Below are 9,587 nucleotides of genomic sequence, written 5' to 3' on the forward strand. Positions count from 1 at the left end.
TTGGGCCACTTGACTTTTCTGAAACTTTAGTTTCTTTATCTGTCAGGTAGTAATTCTAGGCCCTATTATTATTAGGATCCAATTATGCAACAGATGTGAATGTTTTATGCTTTTCAAAGAACTAGCTACATTAATTGAAGGTGTTATTATATAAAAAGTAAGGAAGCTATCCTATTGAGGCACAGGAAATAGGGCACAATGAATATTCTAGGATATCTATATAAATTGTGCTAATAAGAGAAGTTTTTGTGAAAAGTCTATAAACCTAGGTAAGTATTCTAGGATCTGGTTCAGGGAAAGAGGGTTTCACCACCACCGTCTGTATGAGAATCCTTCAGATTTGGTAGAAATACCAATGTCAGAAGCCCACACAGCATGGGTACTTTAAATAAGAAATAAAGTTCACAAGCTAAGGAACATACTCATTTAAGAACTACTGATGTAGAACAAGGATAAGCAATTTTTTTCCGTAAGAAGCAGCTAGTAAATATATGTGCTTTTGCAGGCCATATAAGATATCTTGCCTTATCTTCTCTAGTTTTATTCAACCTTTTTAAAAAATGTGAAGATCATTCTAGCTGTACAAAAGCAAGCCAGGAGTGTAATGTGAATCTGGATAATGAAGGTGCTTTACAACATAGTTTGTAAATTAGTTCATGATTGAGAAGTTTTACCAAAGGAGATTAACACTAGAGGCTTTAATATTTTCAAAATCTACTCAGTGGAATACGAGGTGACATTTTCCTAGTTAATTTCACTGATGCAAACAATTTAAAAAAAAAAAACCTTACTGGCTTAATACTCATTTGTTGAAATTATCTATGTTAAACATATTTTGGTCAAAACCCATTTTACATGTTGTTTGGGAGAAATATGATCCTGCTTTTGTGGTGCTGTTAGGAAAATGAAGGCTTACAGGGCAGTAGTTAGGGAGAACTTTCTGAATGGCTTGTCTGGGCATGGAATGGGACAGCACTTATAAGAAAACTATGACCTTTCTCTCAAGGAGAAATTTGCTGGGGAGCTATTTGATCTCTAGAATAAATGACATGCTTAAGGTTCTGGATTAGTACTGGAGATAGTTAAGTCTTTAAATGTGACTGGTTTTATGAATGATTGCTTAATTCAAAGCTACTAACAATAGCAACACTGTGGTGAAGTATAATATTAAAGTGGATTCATAGTCACCTAAATTGCTTAAAATAAGTTTATTTTATGTAGTTCTGCTGGTTGGCTTTCTGCATTTAAAGATTGAGTATCTTCTCTTGGATCAGTTGGAGTGTTCACCCTCTTGATCTGATTATACTTTCACTGCTTCCTGCATAAGCTTTTTTGGTAGTTTTATAGCTCATATTGCCCAGATTTCCATTTACAACTCCATCTCACAAGACAGCATTTATTTGTGTTTGACTACCACTCCTTGATTCAAGAGAACATCTTTTTCTGAAGTGCTTCCTTCTACCAGTCTACAACTTCTAGGATCAATTGCACCAGTTCCTTCTGTTCTTTGATTTGACTGTTTATCCAACTTCTCATGTCTCAAGTCCCTCCTTCATTTGCTTTATGGCAATAATTCAGAACTGATAATGTTGAGCTTTCTCTGACCCCTGAGCTCCTGCAAAGTCACGACAGTGAATAATTACTCCCCACCTCCACCTCCCACATACACCAGGCAGCTTTTTATGTTCCAAAGAAAGCCTCACAGCAAAGAACCACCCCTTGTGATTTAGAGTCACTGACCTCTCCTTATTTACCTAAGACAAAGCCAGACACAGACCCTCCAATTCTCGCTCTTTGTCTCATAGGATGATCTGCACTGTCTGTCCCCACTGGCCAAACTTTCATGAGGTATTCTGCCTCCATAAGTCCCTCCAAACTTGGCCCCACCCTGGGAATTTGAGGGCTGAGAAGTTTCTCTATAAAAGCCCCTCCAGATAAATCAGCAGACCAGAGAAAGGATACTTTCTGACCAACTACGCAATCCAGCTACCTGCTCATTCTACTCCCCAAGGCCTGACTTCTTCTCACCTTTTCCTCCCTCCCTATTGAAAGAAAATTCTGTTCTGCATGACCTTTCAGATGTTTGCAGAACTTACAGAGTGTTCTTCCTACTACAACAGTCCTCTTCCTGAAAGTGAAATAACCCCTTTGGATAAAATCTCCTCTTATTTAAGCACAGATTTGTTTTTTCTTTCTCAATATCACTACTCCGGCACGCTTTCCTACCCTCTGCCTCCAGGAACAGGCTAGTTAGTCCTGTGAAGAATTCTACAGTGCCCTGTGGTCATCCTGCTCAGAGGATTAATGACACTGGCAAATAAGGCCACATTCCTGACTTAGTTCAGTTCCTCAGTACAATATAAACTGCTGTGGGCAGACTCTGGGCCCTTCCTACCTGGTGGTCCTGGCCACCAGAATTCGAGGACAGTTGAGAGTTGCAGTTAAATTTTTATCTACTTGAAAGCGTCAATCACATAGTTATTTAATTAAATTAACAGCTAGCTTTGTTCCTCTGAACATGCACACCTGGCCTCAGAACCATTTCTGACCAATCACTTCCATGAAAGAATTACCTGGGTTGTGGGCCAGGGGAGGCCTGGTCATGTAGGGATTATTTCTCTCCTGCGTAAGAATGACATTTGAGCCCAGAAGGAGCAATTTTGATTAGACAAAGTTCTGACAGCGAGCACTGCCACCCTTCACTGTCCCTTATAAAAACCATGTGGGAAAGCAATTTTGATTATTGTTGTAGAGGCCATCAGTTCTAGAAAAATATCCCAGAAGAAAATGGGGTTTTTTATTCCTTCTGGCTCAAAATAGCAGCTTATACACTTCTGGAGATGGGAGGAATACCAGCTTCAATTTATCAAACACATAAAATGTTAACCGTGTCATTTTATTGAACCTTTATGACATACATCACCAGGATATGATTTATGCTACATCAGAAATGCTGCCTTTGTCATGCTCCACTCCAGTCGAGGGATCGAACCTACCTCAATGACTGCAGCAAAGCCTCAGGTAGATGATCCAGAAGGTTGCTTCCTATGTTTAGAAATAGCTCCCTACCCTGAGTCAAAGTGTCTTACTCCAAATTTTGTTTTCCTTGCTTCATTTTTCCCCAAGGGTATTTTGTTCCTGTTATTCAGATTCCTTGCCTAACTTCCCAATACATCATTAATCTTCTTACCCACTCAGATCTCTGACTTTCTGGTACTCAAACCCTTTGCCTAGGAACTGTCTCATTTGCTTTAGTGCTTTGTGGCTTCTTAGCCTATCTCCATTCTTGCTGCCTGGGTCCTAGACCCTACTCATCAATGCCTAATTCCTCCCTGCACCTCTAATCCTAGGTGCTTCTGAGACTGATGATGGTTTTGCTCCAATTCATACTGAGATCCACAGATGGCTCAGCTTCTCCCTGGGCACTCGCACTGCCGTGTTCACTATGGCTTCTTCTTGGGTTCTTGTGTTACACTTTTGCCTGCTGCTGTCCACAGTTCCAAGAAGACACCAAGTAATTCAGAAATAAAATGTGTGCATGATCCAACATGCTTCCATTAGTTCCAAATTTAATCAAATTAACACTTGTTGCTTAACAATGGAAATATGTCTTAGAAATGTGTGGTTAGGCAATGCCATGCTGTGGACTTCACAGAGTGAGCTCACACAAACTTACATGGGATAGCCCTTAAACACCCCAGTTGTTTGATATAGCCTATTGCTCCCAAGTTACGTCGCCTAATATGTTCTTATACTGAATACTCAGGCAACCTAAACATGATGCTATTTGTGCATTGTATTAGTCAGGGTTGTGAAAAAATGCAAAAGGCCCATCCATCTGCATGTTGGAGAGGTAGAGGATCCAGTTAAGAGTTGAGACAGAGTCCCAAGCCAGACCATGTCAGGAAGCCAAAAGGTCTGCATTGGAAGACTGAAGAGTCTGCAATGGAAGGCTGGAGACAAATGTCCAAGAAAGATGCAAAGACTACAACTGCTTTGAAGAAGCAGAAGTGAGACTTCCTTCTTTTTTCCCTTTTTAATCCATCCAGGCTACAAGCCTATTAGTTGGTGCCACTTGCCCTGGATGGGCCTTCCTCTTCAGGAAGTCCCTCATCCACACACCCAGACGTGTGCTCAACCAATGTTTCTTCTTCAGGTTGACACCACAGTTAACTATCACAGGTATCCAAACATATCTAAATATGGAAGACACAGTATCAAAGATAACACATGGGAGCCAGACATGTGGCACAGGCTTGCAATCCTGGTATGGTACTCTGGGAGGCTAAGGCAGGAGGCTTGCAAATTAAAGCCCAATCTGAGCAATTTAACAACTCAGTAAGACCTTGATCAAAATAAAAAGGCCCTGAAAGTGTAGCTCAGTTGAGAGACCTTAGATTCAATCCCTAGTACTTGGAAGAAAAGATAAAACATGGTACATTCATGCAGAACGCTCACTGTGAATGGAGCTTACAAGACTCCAGGGGACAGAGGATAGTGACTGGATGTGAAGGCGAGGGTATTGCTACACACTGCTGTGCACTGTGCATTAGGATGCACTAAATGTGCTCTAACATTTGCTTTCTTAAATAATCAGAAATTAATAATAATTTAATAACAGTGATACTTATTAGTTTAATAATAAATTAACTTTAGCATACTGTAATGCTTTTATTTTACAAACTTTATATTTTAACTTTTTGACTTGTGTAATAATTCCGAGCCTAGATCTCTTCTATATGCTTATTCTGGAAGCTTTTTTTTGGATTTTGAAACTTTGTCTTTTTATTTTATTCATTTCAAACTTTTTGTCCAACACTAAGATGCAGACACATATTACCCTAGACCTTCTTAGGGTCAGGATCATCAAGATCACTGTCTTTTAACTCTGCCTACTTTCTCCCTGGTAGGTCTTCTAGGGCAATGACGTACACTGGCTTGGTATCTTCTAGGACAGCAATACCTTCATCTAGAAGATCTCCTGACGGACCCATTGAGGATGATTTTAGTTAACTCTTATTTGTTTTTATGGGTTTGTAAGACCTAAGGCCTCACTACCACTCTAAGGAGCTCAACAGCCACTGAGGGCTTCCAAAATGTAAGACTAAGGGCCTTACTACCACTGCAAGGAGCTCGATTCTACCACTCCGAAGAGCTCGACTTTACTGCTCTGAAGAGCTCGACTGCCACAAGATTCACCCAGGAAGGAACACACTGGACACGTTGGAAAGGGAACAGACCTTTACTAGTCTGGCCAGACGACACTCCCAGAGCCAAGAAGCTCAGAGAGGTGCCAGCTCAGGGGCGGAGGTCCTTTTTATAAGAGGATAGGCAGGGTGGGGGTCTACTCAAGATGCTTACAGAATGTCCCAAGGTTTTCAAAACATTCCTTCTGGGCAGACAAAGAGTGAAACAATCTTTATCTATTTACCCAGAACTACTAAATGTTCACCTGTTAATTTACGTATAATCACAGTTGAGACTACGATCTAGATTACAAAGTTATGCAGTTTTACATTCCTAAGCAAAGGTAGGGGTGCAACTACAAAGGGGAGTGGTACATAACGGCCTCTGGGGCCATTACTTATCCAACATGGACTCACTTTAGTTCAGTTAGGTCTTACAGGCTTAAGGAGTATACTCTAAAATAATAATAAAAGGCATAGTATGGCAATATGTAAATCTGCAACATAGTTGTTTATTGTCAACTATTATGTAGTATATACGATCCTCTGTGCCCCACTTCTATATAACTGGCAGTTCACTAAGTTTAATAATTGGCACCAGCAAAATCACGTGTGCAGTGTGTTGCACTAGGACATTACCCCAGCTGTGATGTCACTAGGCAATGGGAATTTTTCTGCTCAGTTATCTTACACAACTGCAGTTGTACAAGCACGCCACTGTTGACTGAGATATTGCTGTGGAGCACATGACTGAACCTTTATTTAAATGGAAAGTACAGTCAGAAAGAGGCAGGAGTGGAGGTGTGGAAACAACCTGTCAAACACTACCACAAGCAGCTGCTCAAGCCCAACGTGCACAGAAATAAGCCATGTTGATAGCAGTTACCTTTGATATGATGTGATAAAGATAGCATTTTTGAGGGGTAGGGTTTGAGACAGAATTGCATTATATAATTATAATTATATAATTCAGACTGGCCTTCAATAAACCTTGTGGCCCAGGCTGGCCTCACAAACAGGGTGATCCCCCAGCCTCAGACTCCTAAATGCTGGAATTATAGGTATGCACCACCACACCCAGCAAAGATAACCCTTTGCCTTAGTTTGTCTTGTGATGCTACAACAAATACCTGAAACTAGGTCAGTTTTAAATAAAAGAATTTTGTAGGGAACAGGCAAAGGGGACTATTACTAGAACTACAGTGAGTCTAATCTCCTGCGAGCCATGACAACACAAGGCAAATGAACTAATATATAGACAGAAACGAGATTTAGAGAAGAAACTGAGCTTTGGGCCTGATCAATGCTGCTCTGCACAACAAAGATAAAAGACCACTTGCCACAACTTTATTTGGTACATTGGGAGTAACAGATGACTCAGAGGGTGGTGGCAATAATCCTAAAACAATGAGGAATTTACGCAGATGAAAATCCTAGGACAGGAGGAATTTATGTGATCAGGGATTTGTCCATCCCCAGGATGTCTTCAGCTGGTACAGTCTTGCCCTGGAGCACCACTGCATCATGGGACCACTGAGGTCTTAGCTGTGACTGGAGGTGAAAACGGAGTTATGTCTCAACATGCCATAGCTGGCCTGTAGGCAGGAAAACTAGGCCTAATCATAATTTGAATTGTGAAATGATTTTTCCCCTAAATGATGTAGAACTGACGCTGACAGAGGTTATTTTTACTCAAGGATACAGAAGCTTGTAAGTCTAAGACTGAGCGACTACCTCTGGTTGACTTCTATAAGGGCCTCATGCTCTGCAAAGTCATGGCCAGGAAACAGTAGTGGAGGGCATGCATGTTCAGAAAGCTAGGAGATACATTGTTAAGCCTCCTCAGAATTATTTTCCAGAATAACAATTATCATAAAATCTACCAATTTCATTTTGTCCCTGTGGTTTTTGATCAAATATCTTCTTTCTTGGTACACTTTCTCACTTAGATGCAAGTGATTCTCTACTGTATCTTGTTTTGTTCTTCCTTTCCATCCTTTGAAAAAATTTTTAAAACTTTTTGCTTTTAAAAAATGAGTACATGTTTATACTACATAATGATTACATTTCTCATGGGGAGCTGGTACATGGACAGAATACATCATTCTTTTTTTCATCCCCTTTCCCCTCTTCTCTTTACCTCCTTTCATCTCTTGGTCCCCTTCCCTTCTGTAAAAGATCTAGCACCCTATTTTCTATTATATGTTTTTTATTGTACTCTTTATTTATAATTTGGGTTTCTCATAAAAGAAAAACTATACAATATGTAAGCTCATGTGCCTAATTCATTTCATTTAACATGCACCCAATTTGGTAATAAGAATATTATGTAGTTCTATAGGTATGTTAGAAAAAAATCACAATCACTTTACTTGAGATTCCTAGAAAACTCAAGGTTTTCCTTGGAATCTCTAGAAAGTTCAAGGCAAAAGTTTATGCCCCATATATTTTAATTTAGTACAATCTCAGACTATAATGAGGGAAAAATAAAATAAAAAGGGAAAGAGAGGGAACAAATATTGTAGTATGTATTACATAGCTGCTATCAGCTTTGTGATAGCAGCAGATTGCTTGGTACTGTGGAATGTCTTTAGAGATGTCATAAAGATCCACAGTTCATGTCTCCCCTTGACTAAATTTACTTCACTGAATATCAATGCCTCAATATTTGCAGATTTTGCTGTCCAAGCCATCCAAGATTTCCAAGCATCTTCTAGGCAAGCTGAGCCCAGGAATCCCTGCTACATCTGAGATGTACACCACAGCCTACTGTTCGTGGAGGTGCATGGTTGCTGACAGGGTCCTATGGTGTCAGGTACTTATCTGGCAATAGAGATGACTAAGGGGGTGAGACAAGAGGCTTCTTCCCAAGATGAGAGTCAAGGAACCACTGAATAGTTCCTGTGAGTGACAGAAGGAGCCAGGAGTTGAGTCACTGCATCCATCTTGGCCAACACTGTAGACAGAGTCACACAATGACCCAGTCCTTCGCCATGGAGCTCAGCCTTCCTACAGGATGATCAAAATCTCTCTAGGACCTATAAGAGTGCACTTGTTGTCAGGTGACTTATCTGGAGGGTTATCAATAGCATTGTTATAATTTGAATCGAAAATGTCTCCCTAAATTCTCACATGTGTGGAAGGTGACTGGATTGTGGAGACGCTATTGACTAGTAGATTCTCTCACTGATGAGTTCAGGAGTAGGATGTGCAGCTAGAAAGTGAGGCCTAGTTAGAAAAGGATCTAAATACCTCTCATACCATCTAAATTTGTAACCTGGAAAGAGATATTCCTATCCCCAGCTCTTGCCATCTCTCTGCTTCTGGCAACCAAAGGTTAAGCACCCTTTCCTCTACCATCCCCTCTGCTATCCAGTTTCTGCCTAGGAGTCAGGCCAAAGGCTGTAACTGTGAGCTAAAATAAAACCCTTTAAATTGTGGGTGTCAGATATTGTGTCCAGTGACAGGAAAGTGACTAAGACAAGTGTCAAAGAGATTGCTAATTTTAGGTACCACTTTACCTGGATGAAGAAATTCCCAGAAAGATTTAAAAAACATTATTTCTGGATGTGTCTGTGAGGCTGTTTCTGGAATAAATCAGCATTTGATCCTGTAGACTGAGTAAAGATCACTTTCTCCAGTGTGTTGGTCACTAGCCAACCCACTGTGGGTCTGAAGAAAACAAATACGCAGAGGAAGAGTGAATTTGCTCTCTTTACTTAAGCTGGGATGTCAGTCTTTTCCTGCCCTTGGACATGAGTGCTCCTAGGTCTAGGGCCTTTACACTTTGATCTGGACTTACAACATTTCTACCCAGGCACCCCTTAGTTCTCTGGCCTTCAGACTCACACTGGAATTTACACTGTTAGCTGCTGCCTACTTCTGAGTCCTTCAGACTTAAGCTGGAAATTACAACGTTGAAATCCCTAGCTCTCAGGTCTTCACACTTGGAATGGTACTACGCCAAAGCTGCTTCTTGAAAAGAAGATTGATATTGGGGGTAGAGAGGCAAACACTAATAACAGAAACAAAAGAAGGAACACTACTACAGATCTCACAGACCTTAAAAGGATAGTAAGGGAAGATTACACATAAGATCACGCTCACAAATTTGATGAACCAAAAGAAAAGACCTTGAAAAACACAATATGTTCTTGAAAGACATAATCAAAATTTATACACAAAATGGATAGAATTGGCTTATATCTATTCAGGTAGTTGAATAAAAAAATTACTTATCTTTCAAAACAGGAAATACCAACCAATCCCAGATGAACTAACTGGTGAGTTATTCCAAAAACTTAAGTGATAAGTAAGTCATACCAATTCTCTACAATCTCTTATAGAGAGAAAACTCCCTAACTCATTCTATGAGATCAGTGTTCCTATAGTAGCAAAACC

This window comes from Fukomys damarensis, unplaced genomic scaffold (assembly GCF_012274545.1).
Source record: "Fukomys damarensis isolate Sample0158 unplaced genomic scaffold, DMR_v1.0_HiC HiC_scaffold_3, whole genome shotgun sequence".
Lineage (NCBI taxonomy): Eukaryota > Metazoa > Chordata > Mammalia > Rodentia > Bathyergidae > Fukomys > Fukomys damarensis.